This window comes from Lissotriton vulgaris, chromosome 5, assembly GCF_964263255.1.
Source record: "Lissotriton vulgaris chromosome 5, aLisVul1.2, whole genome shotgun sequence".
NCBI lineage: Eukaryota > Metazoa > Chordata > Amphibia > Caudata > Salamandridae > Lissotriton > Lissotriton vulgaris.
The window spans coordinates 2,027,593,483-2,027,609,800 of NC_141693.1; the positions used below are offsets into that span (position 1 = coordinate 2,027,593,483).

The 16,318-nt window shown below is 48.7% G+C and overlaps 1 protein-coding gene across 12 annotated transcripts in view; it reads left to right on the forward strand.

Annotated features, from left to right (window-relative positions):
* Nucleotides 1-16,318, forward strand: part of DNM1 (dynamin 1) — a 730,607-nt gene that overhangs the window by 144,458 nt on the left and 569,831 nt on the right. The gene's annotated exons all lie outside the window — the stretch shown is intronic.

Genomic DNA, 16,318 nt, shown 5'->3' on the forward strand with positions numbered 1-16,318 from the left:
CTCTCTCTCTCAGCACCTCTCTCTCTCTCTCACCACCTCTCTCTCACACCTCTCTCTCTCTCTCTCTCTCTCTCAACACCTCTCTCCCTCTCTCTCTCCCTCTCCCTCTCTCTCTCCCTCTCCCTCTCTCTCTCCCTCTCTCTCTCTCTCTCTCTCTCTCTCCTTCTCTCTCTCCTTCTCTCTCTCTCTCTCCTTCTCTCTCTCCTTCTCCCTCTCTCTCTCTCTCTCTCTCTCTCACCACCCTCTCTCTCTCTCTCTCTCTCTCTCACCACCTCTCTCTCTCACCACAGGCCTTCCATTGCACCACTTATGACAGATATATGTTTCCTCATATCGGAGGTCACTGCATTTAAAGTCTATAAGTCACCCATAAGGCAGGCCTTTCAATCCTGAAGGCAGGGACCTGGTTATAAGTGTGAGGGTGCCCTCGCATGTGCAGGACATCCCTACAAACCCTGGAGTCGATTCTCCAGGCTTTGTAAGTGCGGTCAGCCACTTTGATACATATAGTGGCCATGCGTCATTACGCAGTAGCGAACTATGTAGTGGCTGTGCCGAACCTGGGCATGTTTGGTATCAAATGTGTTCGACTCATACCCCAACACCATTACCGGGGTTGGGGGTATGATTCCATGCACTGGGAGGCTCCTCCAGGAAGTCCCCCGTACTCCTGGTAACCACCTTTCAGGGTCTGCTAGCAAGCTAGTGCTGCTGATGACCCCATAAATGATTCTACCCTCCTGCTGCTGAGCTGAGCTAAAGCAGGAGAAGGTAGAAAAATAGGTTTCCTGTCACAGGGAGGTGTGACCACCTCCCAGGCAGGACTTAGTGTATTGGGATGGAGGTGCTTGCCAGTGCGAACAGTACTGCTTTGGTGCCCTCCTTGCATACTCCGGTTTGAGCCAGTTCAGGGAGCCCTTGGCTCCTGGTCTGGCGCAAAACTGAACAAATGACATGGTAGTATTGTCTTCTTTGTCCACCCCCTCCTCTGGGTGGGACCCCTGAGTCATCCTAACCCCTTTCTTAGGGTATAAAAAGGCTTGCCTGAGGGTGGGTCCTCAGATTTGCGATGGCACAAGACTGAAGCCTGAAACCATGTCACTTCCAACCGTCTGGACACTTGGACTTCGCTGGATATTGCTGAAACTGAGACTGCATCAACGAAGCCTCTTGTTGCTCCCGGTCTCGCTGTTCTGCAAGTCTTCGTTGACTGTGTCTGTCCTTCTTCCAGGATCTTCAACAGACCTGTGGGCATCAAGGACACCCGAAGTAATCTTCCTTGGAGTGAAGAAGTTACTGCCCTGCATCTGCAGGCACCACAATGAAGCTGACGTGTCTGCTTCCCCTGACATCCCATGGACTTCAAACGGCTCCGCAACACAGGTGGTGGTTCTGCAACTCCCTCGAGGCCTGACCTGTCCTCTCAGCAAGTTAGAAGCCAGTATCCTGCTTCGGAATTGCTGGGACCGAACCCCTGTGCACTTTGTCGTCTTGCCATTGCCTAGGCTAATTGGCTCTGCACTCCAGAGATCTTTGGGCTACAAGAATCTCCAGCATCTCTTCAAGCCAAGATCATCGTCATCACTGCATCCTCTGCATTGTGTGCCATCATCTTTGATGAGCTGCTCAAGGTCCTCTCGCGACTCCTATGCCCTTTGGCCTGTAGGTCCTCTTGAGGGTCTTCTCTTGCTTCAGTGGGCTACCATGCTTGCTCGTGGCCTGCACTGACTCTCCTATCCTTGGTGAGTCCCTTGGAACTTGCTGATACCAACGTTGCTCCTTCATTAGTTACCACGTCTGTTGTTGTTGCCCAGGCTTTTTGGTGCTCCTGCTCCCCCTGGTTTTAGACCTCTGATGTAGGACAGCTCGTGCATAGCTCCTGGTCTTCCTCAGCATCGCCTGGTCCTCAGAGCTGTAGCGACAAGATCGCTGTCATCCCTGCTGCATCTTCCGTCATTGGTGGGCATTGCTGTTCCATGCCTTCTGGTCACCTCCGAGTGGCATAGACTCTGTTTCCTCTGCTTGAAGTTTCTTCTCTTCAAGAATCCTCCCTTTGATTCTACTGGACTCTTACACAGGCTTCGTTATGGGCATCTTTACTGAAATCCTCCATTGTGGTCTATGGTTTCCGACGTCACTTCTCACCTATGCCCCCGGCTTCCCTGGTGTAGGTATTCCGGTTCCTGGGGTATCCACCAATGGGTGACTCTCCAACTTTTTGTTTTTCACAGGGTTTCTTTAGGGTCCACTGGGAAGGGTCCTTCTTTTCCAAAACTGCAACTGTGACTTGTATTTAGTATGCGGCTGTGTTTCCACTCTGCACACAGCTTCCGTGGAGTTCCTGGGTACTTATCTTGGGTGGTTGATTGTGTCCTCCGCTCTTCTGAGTCTTCTGGTCCAAGTCCCGACTTTGGTTGCAGTTTGCATTCCACTTTCTTAGTATATGGTTTGGTCTCCCACTGGAGACCACTATGTATTGTGCTAACTTACCTCTTGCAATTGTAGTATTATTGTGTATTTGTGTTGATTTCTTCAGGTAAGAGATATACCAATGTGTTCGTGTGTGTTTTGCAATAAATAGACATATTTGTACAACTACACTTGTTCTTTTTCGTTTAATCTTCACTTGATGATTAGATCTGGTAAAACACGCTTCTTAGCACTCCTTCTGGACTAAGCCTGAAGGCTGCTCGCCACAGCTATTACTTTGAGAGCTTTTTAAGGTTGTCTGAAACCACCATGAGGGTTGTCTGGATTAGTGCAAGGTGCTTCACTTAAATAAGTGTGCACCATATACTAAGCCAGCCTCCTACACAAACTCTCTTACTTCCAGGCCACACCACCTGTCTCTGGTCTCTTTTATCTGACCATCTTACCTAACACACCCATGCACACCCCCCTCCTACCTAAACACACACCTACCCAGCTCTCGCTCTCCCTCTCTCTCTCTTTTCAAGTCAAAATAATTTATTCGGCCAATAAAAGCAGATATTTTGAAACATTTTAAAAATTCAATAAATTAAAAAAGGAGAAATTTCACAAATCGATTAAGAGAAGTCCCATCATACAGGTATTGGGTATACTAGAAATAGTCATTCAGCAGAAAGAATTAAAACTCATTACGAGGAATTGGACGGCATATACCAATACGAACTTAAAATACAATGAATAAAATACAAAAGTGACAAGTGCTTAATGAGTGGACAACTTAATGACACCAGGTAAAGTTCTAGATGATACATATTAATCCCTGGCCATGTCTAAATGAATGCCAGATAACTACCGCTGAGACATCTTCCTGAGTCTTAAGCCCCTGACCGGAAACTCAAAACCCCAAAAATCAGTAACTGGGAGGGAATCATTTGTAAATATAATAATGCAGGCCTTACTTGAACAAAATTAGCGTTTCTAAGTAACAGCACGCAGAGGGTTGTAGAATTCACAATAAAAGATAAAATGCAAGGTATCATAACCTATCCTAAAAGGAGCGCCTCAGTTCACAATTTTCAAAGTGGCCCAGTGGCGGTGGGACCATTGAAAGTTGATCTCAGATGCACTACCTAATCGACTAACTGGTATTACACACCAGTGCGCACATCTTCTAGCCCTCACCGCCTATCGAGTTGGATGAATAAAATGCTAGGTATCCTGCTCAGAGAAATCATCACAAAGACATGACTTTAGGGCACTAGGTGTCGAATAAACCTAGGGGAATGCTAATAACCAGCGTACCAGATTCAGCCAGAAACTGGTTAAAACAAAGCGATGATGCGCATTGGAGACCAGTGACAAATAAGGCAGTATCTGAGAACACATACTCAAGATGACATACCGTCTCACTGCGGGCTTGGCTAACTCCATGCCCTCCCTGATAGCCTGCTGCTTAGCCAGAAACCTCTATTTAATATCCCTAGTGCCTGCTGGAACTAAGGGTCTAGGTTTAGTATACATCTCAGGGCAGCCTAGCCATTTCATTTGGTATTTTAACCTGGGAATACTTAGAGCCCCTTCGTGAGTGATACAGTCAGCTATAACAAGCTGGTTCCAAGTAGTAGTTGGACTCGACCAGATTCTTATCCATTGTATTTGGGGTGCGGCAGCAAGAAGGTCCAGAGTGTACCCTAGGATAAGCTCTTCATGCAGAATAAAGGCCAGGGTGCTAGAGAAGACGTTGAAGGCCTCACATGAATTTGTTTTTAAAACCCTGAATATCACTTACATCCTTATAACCCCAGACATCACACCTGTATGTGGCCATAGGGATATATATATTTTTTTACACCTTAAGTAGGGCAGGGACTGGTTTGGAGCCCAGCATTTTTGCAAAGTCCCACGTAGTTTCTGCTGCTTTTGCCAGAGCATTCTTTTTAAGCTGTCTTTGCTGCACCCAAGACCCTTGATCGTCAAACACCCCCAAGTAAGGGAACGTGGACACATTTGTTAATTCTACCCCCTCTTAAAAAACTTGCACTTACCAGCCTTTTAACTGCCTCTCGTCATGGTGTGGGATTATGACAAAAATAGTAGCTAAATCAAGTGAATCCATAAAATAAAAACATTTAAAAGTTATTGAAGTCCTATAGCAGTCTTGGAAAACAGCACCGCATCGTCTGCGTACAGAAGTGCAGGTATCCATTTGAGCCTGGCTGAGAGGCGGTCCCCTAGCTTATTGATATAGAGTGTGCACCCTTGCCATACCCCTCTTCTGACCCCCCAGGGGTCTATCCTACCACCATCCTCCTTGAACCTTACCCCCACAGTGGTGTCATTATGGGTGGAATTTAAAAAAAAGTCACCAGATCCGGTGCCATTCCCGCGCTCCCCCAGGATCTTCCACAGTTTGGAACTATTTACACAGTCAAATGCCGATATTAAACCCATAAAGGCCATATGTAGAATGCCACTCTTGGCTAATGTATATTTCCTAACCACCAAGTTCGAATTAATACATTGGTTGAGCGTCCCTCTGCCTTGCCTAAAGCCATACTGTAGATAGCTAATAACATTAAAAGTTTCTAGCCACGATGATAAACGATTCAAAAACACCTTCCCCATGATTTTAGCAGCTGAGTCCAAGAGAGAAATGGGTCGGTAACTAGCAGGATCATCACTAGAGCCCTTTTTAGGTCTCTCTAGAGCCAGCACATGCGCTGGTCTGGCGAGACATTTAGTAGCTGGCTTTTAAAAGTGCTACTTTTGCCGGCCACCAGCTTGCTGTCACGTGCAACAGTGCGCACGATGTGCACAGCTGCCATCTGACACCCGGCGCACCACACTGCTCCCCAGCTAAGTGAAAACACTCCGCCGTTAGCACTCATCGGTACATTATCATTTGTAACACCAATAGCGCTAACATTAAATAATGCAATATCTATTGCATTGCAAATGCCTTTTTGTACCTATGCGGCACAGCAGCAGCGATGCTTTACAGAATGGTTAAAATTAAAAACAACAATTCCATTTGACGAGTTACAAGTAGTCTTTAGTGGGTACATTTTTGGACACACGTAGAAATAAATATGTACAGCAGGCGAAATCGAAATACCATGCGGCACCATTAGACAACAATAGCCAGTGCCGAGAAGCAAAAAAAAAAGCACCGGGAATGCTTTCCAAAGCAGCTCATTAGACATTCAAAAATTACAAGAGATGCAAGAAATTGTGGCTAGTAGACACCGTTTGTAGGTGGTGGTCTGGAGTTTCCGTCCTGCAGTGCCACAGTTTACGCATGCTACGCTGCTGCATTTCCGCGGAGGGGGTCAGTATTTTGATTGCTCTGTGCACAGCAGCCCAGCTGGATTTGGGCTGCTCCGATTATAATGACAAGCAGTGGAGGTTGGGGAGGCCGGGCAGGGCCTCACCCCGTCCCTCTCTCCTCCTTCACACCCCTCATCTTCCCTCTGCCATAATGAGTGTTTTTGTAGCCTGGGCGGCGGACGGCAGACCAGGCCCACCCCCCTCGGCTTGTCTTTCGGGGTTCGGGTCTGACGGAACCTGCTTGCGGTTTCATGGGTCGGCCGTCCTCTCGGGCGCTTGGTCTGCGCCTTCACACCCACCGGGTTCAGGCTGAGGATAGCACCATCTGGGCCTCGACGTCAGAGAGCAACATCTGGTGATAGAAAGGGAGCAACAAAGAAGAGGCTCAGCCACAGAGACCTCTCTCGAGGAGCGACTGGCCCTTCACTTGGCGCTAGAAAATTCCTCTCAGTCATACTGCACACGTATGAGCAAGGGAGAGGCCAGAAAATGTAAATAATCCCCCCCCACACACACACTTAAACATAACTCTAATCAACCCTAGCACTCGACCAAACTCGGCTCTCCTTGGGAGAATTCCCTTTACCCTTTCATTGTCCTCCTGTTTGTCTAACCATCCACCCTTCTATCTACTAATCCATCCATCATCCATCCACTCAATCTTTCATATATAATCAGACCTTTCACCCCTGCACCCATCAGTATATCCATGTCTTCATCCTTTCACCCATCCATCTTTTCACTCTTCCCCATCTGTCCATCTTTCTCCTTCCATCCAATCACCCATTTCTCTATCAATTCTTTCATTCTTCCATCCATCCATTCCCTCACACTTCTATCCCTCCATTCCCTCACACTTCTATCCCTCCATTCCCTCACACTTCTATCCATTCATTCTTTCACCCTTCCACCATACCTCTCACCCTTTCTTCCTTAATTATGTTCACATTTTCTTCTTTCCTTCCATTCTCTCCTTCAGTTCTTTCTTTCGTCTTTCTATCTACCCATCTTCTGTCTCTCATCCTTTACTTTCTTACTATACTCTCTTATGTTCACTGTTTCTGTTTAGCCATCTCGCTGTCTTTATCTCTTTTCTCTCTTTCTCTTATTTCCATCATGTTATCGTGTCTCGGTTTACTTTTCCTCCCAAGCCTCTCTCATGATATTACCTGAGAGTATTATTTAAGGATATTTTCTACAGACCTGCAGGCAAATACACATCTAAATAATGTTGGAGTGAACCCCAGTTCTTCATCCCAGTGAATCCCCCCCTTACGCTGCATAACTGTGGGTTCACTACGCCACTCTGTTTCAGCGGCATGTAGTGTGTCTACACATCTGAGAGGCAGGGAGCTAGCTTACCTCTTTCCAGTAATCTGCTTCCAGCATAAAAACTCAGTACAGTGTGTGTCTGTCTGCACCCAGGACGGAAAGAGAGCGTCTCTGTCACAAAAACTGCCCACACTCCCGCAGCCCAATGCAGTGTGTCTACACACCTGAGTGGAAGGGACCTTCTCTGTCACAAAAACTGCCCACACTCCCGCAGCCCAATGCAGTGTCTACACACCTGAGTGGAAGGGACCTTCTCTGTCACAAATACTGCACACACTCCCGCAGCCCAATGCAGTGTCTACACACCTGAGTGGAAGCAAATGCTGCACACACTCCCGCAGCCCAATACAGTGTCTACACACCTGAGTGGAAGCAAATACTGCACACACTCCCGCAGCCCAATGCAGTGTCTACACACCTGAGTGGAAGCAAATGCTGCACACACTCCCGCAGCCCAATGCAGTGTGTGTACACACCTGAGTGGAAGCAAATACTGCACACACTCCCACAGCCCAATGCAGTGTGTCTACACACCTGAGTGGAAGGGACCTTCTCTGTCACAAATACTGCACACACTCCCGCAGCCCAATGCAGTGTGTCTGCTCACCTGAGGGGCAGAGAGCTTCTCTGTCACAAATACATTTCTCACAATACTCTATTGGCCACACTAAAGAGAAATGGTATCGGGGTGCAGCATTGGAATGGATTAGGTCTTTCCTTTCACAACGCACGTTTCAGATTGCCTCTTCCCTCGCATGCTCTGATTCGTTTAGTGCCTCACAAGGAGTGCCCCAGGGCTCGATTTTGAGCCCTTTATTTTTTAATCTTTACCTTCGCCCACTGGCTGATCTAGCAGAAAGATCTGGACTCTCCTTAATGACCTATGCGGACGACTCGCAAATAATTTTTTCATTATCTAAATCCGATCCCCTTGCCCCTTCCCTCCTTAAACTCAGTCTCCATGAAATCTTCGGCTGGATGTCTAACAACCAGCTGAAGCTAAATGGGGAAAAAACCACTGAGATTCTCCTGTTGGGGAAAAACAAAGATTTGTGGAGTTCTTCCCACTGGCCGTCCATCTTAGGTGATCTCCCTACACCAGCCACTCAAGTTAGAAATTTGGGGGTCACCATCGACAATGCACTTTCTATGAAGCAACAAGCAAACAAAGTTGATGGCCTATGCTTTACCATCATGAAATGGCTGCACAAAATCTTGTGGATGCTGCCCCCTGCTACCCAGAAGACCGTAGTCAATGCACTCATTACATCTCGGCTTGACTGCGGTAACATCCTTTATCTGGGCTCAAATCAGGCGGTCCTAAAACGCCTACAACTTGTCCAAAATTGTGCCGCAAGATTACTGTGTAAAATCCCGAAAACCGCCAGGGTGTCCAAACATCTTAGGGAACTTCACTGGCTCAGAGTCGAGAACCGGGTTAGGTTCAAAGCCCTGAGCTACATGTTCAGGATCAAAGCTGGTACAGCACCTAAATACCTGCAAGAGCTAGCCAGTCCCTATCTTCCCACACGTAATCTGCGCTCTCTATCAGCAGCCAATTTTAGGGTACCCAGGGTTAAACTGGCAAGAATGGGAGGGAGATCCTTTTCCCATCTTGGTCCTATCCTATGGAACTCACTCCCTTCTCACATCCGGAAAGAGGACAATTATGCTAGATTCAGGAGAAACATCAAGACCTGGCTTTTTGAGAAAGGATTTGTCCACTTTGTACTTCCCATACCTTTTTACTCAACTACAATGTCTCGGCGCCGGGAAACCCTTTGTGGGTAGCTGCGCGCATTACAAATGCAAAAAATAAATAAATACATTTCTGGTCATCCATTCTTGTATACTGATCATACAGTTTTTTAACCTTCTTTTTATATCATCAGGGTTTTGGATTATAGTGACGAAGATTTGGGTATCGTCAGCATAGGATACGGTTCCAAAACCATGTTCTCTGATGATCTTCGCCAGGGGGGAGACATAAATGTTAAAAAAGGTCGGGCTCAAAATGGATCCCTGTGGGACACCCTTGTCATTTTCGTAGAAAAAGGAAGAGTGGGAGCCTAACTGCACCCTAGACCGTCTGTTGCCAAGGTAGCTTGTCAGCCATTAAAGTGCGGCGCCTTCGACACCGACCTCTGCAAGGCGCTCTAACAGAACGCGATGCGAGAATGGTGTCGAAGGCCGCAGACAGGTCTAGCAAAATCAGTATAGCCGATTATTTAGAGTCCAAAGACAGTCTTATATTATCCACGACCTCAAGCAGGGCCGTTTCAGTGCTGTGGAACGCCCTGAAACCGGATTGGGATGGGTCGAGGAGTTTGTTGGACTCCAGGTGGGCGATGAGCGGTTTATTTATTAGAGCCTCCATAACTTTTCCAAAGAGTGGTAAATGGGAAATTGGTCGATAGTTTACAAGTTGATCCGGGTCATCCGTGGGTTTCTTTAAAATAGGCCTGATTACTGCCTCCTTCCAGTGCTTAGGGACAACACAGTGGTGTAGGGATTGATTGAAAATGTTGGTAAGGATGGGGATCAGAACTGGGGAGATTTTAGATATAACTTGCGGAGAGGCAGGATCTCCCGGGGCTCCAGATTTCATTTTCAACAAGATTTGGTTCACCTCGTTTTCTAACAACAATTAGGTCTATAGTGTGAGGGTCACACAGCCCAATCCATTGTGTCATACTTGGAAAAAGTGTTCACATTCACAGATCTTTCTGGGTAGAGTTAATCTATTATACTAACATGTATTACACAGAAGCCAGTATTTATGAACCACTGCGACTCAGCCAAACTGAGTTTTATTAAACGTAAATTATTTGAAAAAACAAATTATAAGTGTTTCTTAGAGGAGAAAGGAAGAGTGAATGCACCCAGGTGAAAAAAACAAACCAAAACCGAAATCAAAGACGGCAGGGTGGAGTACAATGTGAGCATACACGGTATATTGGTTGCTTTATATCACCTGATAACAATACACTCCAACCTATGCGTTCTGGGTGACCTCAACATTTGGTTTGATAAACCCAATATGACCCATCCAAAAACAATAATCACTGGTCTAGGCGCACTGAACCTGCATCAGATTGTCCACAAACCCACACACGATTCTGGACATATCTAGATGTAATTTTGGCTAATACTGAACTAGTTACCTTTCAAACTAGAACATGAAACAACACTAAGCGACTCACCTAAACCAGCCTTACATACATCCACCTATCGACCGTGGAACAAACTCAATTTGGAACACTTAGAAACACAACTAACATCCAGTACAGATCTGAAAACAATAAATTCTGTTCAAAAACTATACGAGTGGCTACAGGAAGCTTTTGACATCCTGATGCCACTCAAAACCACACAACAGAACAAAAGAAACCAAGCATTTTCATAGCCAATAGGTCTCGCCTTTGGGACAGTATAAGTGTTTAGCCATGCAATAGTTGATGTTGTTGCACCAAGGATATTGTGCTGCATATCTAAATACGTATAAGGTCCCAAAAGCGAGACCTATTGGGTATGCTAATGCTTGTTTAAAAATAGGAATAATAATAGCCCTTACCCACGAGGGAGGAGGGCCGCTTGTGCCAACCGCATTAAAAACCCAGGCTAATATTCTAGCCCAGACCAAAGGGTCTGCCTTGTACAAATCAGCTGATACTCCATCCGGGCCAGGTGCCTGCCTTTCCCCCAGATGTAGCCAGAATAGCTATAAAAACCTGTCTACTCTCTCTCACCCTCACCCACGCATACACTGCATCATACCTACCCATACATACATACACACACACTCCCTCTCTCTCACTCATTCAATCACTCACTCACGGGCACCCATGGGGGTTCTTTGCCAGAGATCTTCTGTTTTTTTCTGTATTTGAAGCAAGGGTGTATGTATAAGGGCTCTCAAGTGTAAAATGTAAATGTAAATGTAGGTGTACTTATATAGCGCAACCTGTCACCCAAAGGGCATCCTGGCGCTTGCTTAGGGAACCCGTCCTGGTATTCCCCTGTGAGAGGCCCCGGCAGGGTATCCACAAGGTGAAAGCCAGGCATCCTGCCGCCAGGGGCCGTTGTGGAGATTAAGCAAGCTATTGCCCAGAGTCGCAGAGCGTGAACCCGCGAGTCGAGGAGGCACCGGAGCAAGAATTATCGAGACCGTGGAATTTTTAGCCCAAGACCCGCCGAGGCGGGGAATTGAACCCTGGTCCAGGGCCGATCTCAGCTTCCGGGTCTGCCGCCTCTAACCCCTGAGCCACACTTCTCCACAGAAGTGTAGAAGTGAGTGAGTTAAAATAGGCTAAGGAGAACCCTAATAATATTTTTATTCTGTGGGTCCCCTTGTCTAGGCTAAAATCAGAAGTAATGGCTATAACCAGAAGTATTGATCTGTATCAACTCATAGGATGCCGCACAAGTTGGTCTCACACTGACCTATCCCATGACGCTCTATGATAGAACTCACACTAGTTCCATATGGCGTTCTGAAATGCACCCACATGTCTTGCACTGATCCCCTCCCCACATGACGCTGTATGATACAACTCACACTGACTCCCTATGGTGCTGTGTAATGCACCGCATCTTTCGCACTAACCTCCCCCTTCGGCGACACTGTATGATTCAACTCAAATTTACTCCCTGTGGTGTTGTGTACTGCACTCACATGTCTCACACTGACCCACTTGACACTGTATGATGCATCTCAAACTGACTCCCTGCAACGTTGTGTAATGCACATGCATCTCTCGCAGCAACCTCCCCTCCCCTCCACCCCATCCTGTGCCGCTGTATGATACAACTCACGCTGACTCTCTCTCGTGCTGTATAGTGCAGCAGTTACCGCCTGTGGCTCTGACGCTTCCGTTCAGTCATTAACTACAAATGTAACTTGGAGGATCATGCCAGGAATAAAGGCATTTTGAGATGTAAGGGTAAAACGAGGATCAAAGTAAAGACATTGAAGTGCGATGGCCAACAAGAAAAGGCCAATTTTGCCCATCCAAGTTGATAATGAAAATGATCCTGAAAGACAGCCCTACCCTGGTCCTGAGGGGATAAATGATCAAGACTAGTGCGCCCTAATGGTACCATCTTACCATGGTGGGATGAGGTCGCCGATGATGAAGTACGCCGCCACTAGTTGGTGAGACCTCCTCATCCAATCTAGTTGGCACTCTAGAATCAGGATATGTATTCCCTTTTGACGGCAAGTGGGATCTTCCTTCAGGATCTTTTTTCATATCCAACTTGGAAGGGGCCAACATTGGCCTTTCATAGTGGCCTTGATGACTGTGGAGCGTGTGCCGCGGCGTACCTCCACTTCTCCCATTGTGTTACGTGGTAAAATGAGGATAAGACAATCCAAATGAGTGTCCCTTCAGAGACAAGTTCTATTCTAACACCATGTCTGTGCTCTCCGATTTGGTCCCATCTGCTTTATCTGCTAAAATCTGCACATATTTATTTCCTGTAGAGTCAATCAATCAGGGGTTTGTAAAGCGCTGCGACTCAACTGTGGGGGTCTCAAGGCGCTGGGGGGCAGGGAGTTGCATATCCATCAGGTTTGGAGGTTCAGTCGAAAGAGCCAGGTCTCGAGGTCCTTCCTGAACTGGGTCGATGAATCTGATTGCCTTAGATGGAGAGGTAGAGTGTTCCAGGTCCTGGCGGCGAGGTAGGCAAAAGATCTTCCGCCGGTCCTTGTCTTGTGGATTCCTGGGATGGAGGCCATGGCGAGTTGGGTTGGGTGGAGTGGAGCTGCCTGGCGCATGTGTGGAAAGTGAGGCGGTGGTTCAGATATTCTGGTCCTGCATCGTGGAGGGCCTTGTAGGCATGTCTGAGGAGCTTGAAGGCGATTCTCTTGTTGATAGGGAGCCAGTGGAGTTGTCAGAGGTTTTGCCATGTGTCTGCGGCAGGGGATGTCAAGGACCAGTCTGGATGTGGTGTTTTGGACCTACTGTAGTTTCCTGAGCTGTTTCTGGGTGACACCGGCGTAGAGTGCGTTGCCGTAGTCCAGTCTCCTGGTGATGTTGCCGTAGTCAAGTCTACTGGTGACTGTCTTTCTGGATTTTGTGGGGAGCCATCTGAAGGGCTTTTGAAGCAGGCAAATCATGTGGAAACAGGAAGAGGATACAGCATTGATTTGGTGGTTCATAGAGAGCTAGGTGTCCCGTATAATGCAGAGGTTGCATGCGTGGTCTGGAGGGGTGGGAGACATTCCTAGTATGACGGGCCAGGCTGAGGGGGTGGGTCCCATGAAGAGTACTTCAGTCTTGCCCGAGTTGAGCTTGAAGCAGCTGTCTTGCATCCAAGTGGCAACTAAGTGTGTTCTGGCAAGCCGTGAGATCTTGGTGAGTGAGATGATCAGCTGGGTGTCGTCGGCGTAGGAGACTATGTTGAGTCAGTGGCTTCTGTTGATGTCTGCGCGGGGAGCCATGTATACGTTGAAGAGGGTGGGGCTCATGGAGGAGCTTTGGGGCACCCCGCTGGTGATCTCTGTAGGTTCTGAGAGGAATGGGAGTAGTTTAGCTCGCTGAGTGAGGCCAGTCAGAAAAGAGAGGATCCAGTCCAGCGCCAAGTCATGGATGCCAGCGTTGTGGAGAGTTCTGATTAGTGTTCAGTGGGATACCTTATCAAAGGTGGCCAAGAGGTCCAGTAGGTTGAGGGCTGTCGTTTTGCCCAGGCCAAGGAGGGAGCGGATGTCGTCGGTGGCGGCAGGAGTGCAGTATCTTTGCTATGATTGCTTCGGAAGCCGGATTGAAAGGTGTCCAGGATGTGGTTCTCACTAATGACTTAGGAGAATTGGTCATTGATAGCCTTCTCGATGAACTTGGCTGGGAAGGGCAGGAGGGAGATGGGTCTGAAGTTCTTGAGGTCTGTTGAGTCGGTGGACGGTTTCTTCAGCAGGGAGTTGATCTCTGCATGTTTCCAGTCGACTGAGAAGGTAGTGGTTTCGATGGAGCAGTTGATTGTGCGGTGAAGCTTGAGGGGTGATGGAGGCCACTGCTCTATTGAAGATGTTATACTGCCAAGGATCCGATGGGGCTCCGGAGTGGATGCTCTTCATGGTCTTGAGTGTGTAGTCTGTGGTAAGCGGAGTCTAGTTGAGCAGGACATGACGTTCTTCGGTAGCCTTGTTCCAGCTGTGCTGAGGGAGGGCAGGATGAGGTTGGTGGTGAGTGGTGGGCATGGTGAAAGCGAGGTGCATGCAGTGGTGGTCGGTCCAGAGAAGTTCGGTGGTGTGGCTGTAGGTGATGTTCATGCTGGGGGAGAAAACACAGTCGAGCGTGTGTCTAGCTGTGTTGGTCGGTGCGGTCACTAGCGGCTTGAACCCAATGTTGACAAGGTTCTCTAGAAGGGAGGCGGTGTTCTGGTCAATTGGGTTGTCCACGTGGAAGTTGAGGTCTCTTGAGTACGATGTATGCGGTTGATGCAAGAGTCCGGGGTGCAATGAGCTCTACGATGGAGTCAGTGAAGGGCGGGTTGGGGCCTGGGGGCCTGTTGATGAGGGTGCAGCGGAGGGAGGTTTCGGTGTTGTTCTCGATCTTTAAGTGGAGGTGTTCCAGTGGTTGCCGTTGTCATTTGAGTGTGTGGTCACTAGAAGGGCGTTCTTGCGGACGATGGCGATGCCTCCTTCTGGTCGGTCGGTGAGGTCCTTCCGGGTGATTTTGTTGTCATCTGGGATGGCGAGGGAGATGTCCCGTCCAGAACTGGGGTTGATCCAGGTTTCTGTGAGGAAGGTGATGTTTGGAGAGGCAGCGTTGAGGAGGTCCCAGATTTCTGTGGTGTGCTTTCGGAGGGATCGCATGTTCAGGAAAATGCAATTGCGCCGGTCGAGTGCTCTGTTGGTCGACTGGCTGGCGGGAGGAGCTGGCGTGCTGGTGTGTGTGATGGGGTGGCTACAGTTCCTGCAGGTGAAGGGTCCATGGGTCTCCTCCGGCAACGCTAGATGGCAGTGTCACATGGTGGACGTGCCCTAGCCTGCTTCTTGCCACACAATGGGCCTTCCTAGCCATATCTTCGACACAAAATGGGCCTCTCCTATCCTGCTTTTCTGCACACAATGGGACTTTCCTAGTCTGCTCTTCACCATGTAATGGGCCTTTTCTAGCCTGCTCTGCGGTGCATGATGGGCCTCTCCTAGCCTGCTCTGCAGTGCACAATCAGCCTTCCCTAGCCTGCTCTCCGCAAATGTTAGGCCTTTCCTAGCCTCCTCTTCGGGAACGTCCCTCTCCTAGCCTGGCCCTTGGCACACAACAAGCCTCTATTTGTCTGATCTTAAGCACATCTTGGGCCTCTCTTAGCCTGCTCTTTTAGCACACAACGAGCCTCTCCTAGTATGCTCTTTCGCAAACAATAGGCCTCTTCTAGCCTGCTCTTCTGCAAAAAATGGGCCTTTTCTAGTCTGCTCTTCAGCACATAATGGGCCTCTGATACCCCGCTCCTTAGCACACACAGGATCTGTCCTAGCCTGCTCTTCAGCACACACAGGGTCTGTCCTAGCCTGCCCTTCGGCACACACAGGGTCTGTCCTAGTCTGCCCTTTGGCACACACAGGGTCTGTCCCAGCCTGCTCTCCGGCACACACAGGGTGTCTCCTAGCCTGCTCTTCACCCCACACAGGGTCTGTCCTAGCCTGCCCTTTGGCACACACAGGGTCTGTCCTAGTCTGCCCTTCGGCACACACAGGATCTGTCCTAGCCTTCTCTTCAGCACACACAGGGTCTGTCCTAGCCTGCCCTTCGGCACACACAGGGTCTGTCCTAGTCTGCCCTTCGGCACACACAGGGTCTGTCCCAGCCTGCTCTTCGGCACACACAGGGTGTCTCCTAGCCTGCTCTTCAGCACACACAGGGTCTGTTCTAGCCTGCCCTTCGACATACACAGGGTCTGTCCTAGTCTGCCCTTCGGCAGACACAGGGTCTGTCCTAGTCTGCCCTTCGGCAGACACAGGGTCTCTCCTAGTCTGCTCTTCGGCACTCACAGGGTCTCTCCTAGCCTGCCCTTCGGCAGACACAGGGTCTGTCCTAGCCTGCCCTTCGGCAGACACAGGGTCTGTCCTAGTCTGCACTTCAGCACCGACAGGGTCTGTTCTAGCCTGACCTTCGGCACACACAGGGTCTGTTCTAGCCTGCTCTTCGGCACACAGGCTCTGTCCTAGCCTGCCCTTTGGCACACACAGGGTCTGTCCTTGTCTGCCCTTCGGCACACACAGGGTCTG